The sequence below is a fragment of the Arachis duranensis genome, chromosome 8 (genome assembly GCF_000817695.3).
Source record: "Arachis duranensis cultivar V14167 chromosome 8, aradu.V14167.gnm2.J7QH, whole genome shotgun sequence".
Lineage (NCBI taxonomy): Eukaryota > Viridiplantae > Streptophyta > Magnoliopsida > Fabales > Fabaceae > Arachis > Arachis duranensis.
Window position 1 is genome coordinate 47,934,393 of NC_029779.3, and position 1,322 is coordinate 47,935,714.

Below are 1,322 nucleotides of genomic sequence, written 5' to 3' on the forward strand. Positions count from 1 at the left end.
ACTAGTTCAGTGGTTCAACCGATTTAACCGTGGTTCAACCAGAAAAACCATTTTATGATAAACACCTGATTCTATAAAAATTCAATAAATAGAGCAACTGGTTCTAAACACTCTTCTACAGCATTTTTTTATTTCAAAAGGGGATCATAAACAACTAGTTCTATGAATAAACAAACTACAATGATATGCAATGCCAAAAATAGGCCAATGACGAAATAATAAAGGGTTTCTCTCTTCAATTCTATGTTCAAGCTTGTAGCAGACCAGAATCAACAGAGTAATACCGTTGAAATAGTCTTCCTTCTTAATTCTTATTACCTCAAAGAATTTCCTACAAAATGAAAATTGAACCCAACACACAGCCTTAAAACAAAAACAAAACAACACTCAGAAATCATCACCTCTTCCAAACACAGCCTTAAAACAAAACAAAACAACATTCAGAGTTTGAGCATTGATCACAAAAAAATTGATTTCTGAAACAAAACAAAAACAACAGAACAACATTCAGAGTTTGAGCATTGATCACAAAAAATTGATTTCTGAAACAAAACAAACAATCAACAAAACAATGAAAACAGAATTTCTTTTTCCTTCAGAAGAAAACAATGAAAACATGAAGCATATAATAAATCAATGACCACCAATATCCAGCAATAATCTCAAAGACAACAATAAATACACAACAACAATTTAGCAAATAAACAAGAACAAGACCTAGATAGAAAATCCAACAAATTAAATCACAGCAACCTAACAATTTAGCAAATTAAAACAACAGCAGCCCAACAATTTAGCAAATTATCAACTTAACAAGTTCAAGAACAGAAAATCACAACAAAAACAAAAAAATAAAAGTAACAGAAGAACAACGGAACAACAACACAAGAGCAATTAGCAAATTAACAAGTTCACAATAACAGTTAAAATTTACCAGAAGAACACTAATGCAAGTGGAATCATCATGCTAATATGTTTTCTGCAAAGATGCTATTTGTGCAGCTAAAATTTCCTAATTACTAAGATCCAATTATTCTAATTTCACATGCAATCAACTTACTAAGTTTCTAAAAGCTAGAAATTATAAAACCAACCAGAAATATGGTTAAAGCATTTCATCAAACATGTTGAGTGCGGTAAAATTAAAACGAAATAAGAGAATTCAAAGCTTAATATCAATGTGATAGAGAAGAGAACATAATTATTGTAACTTTAATTCAGTCTATGAAAAAATCCAAACCACTAACAAATCAAATAGTTACTTATTGTAACAGAAATCAGAAGTTACAGAGTTTGAAGCAGAGTATTGGTGTTGTGTGAGT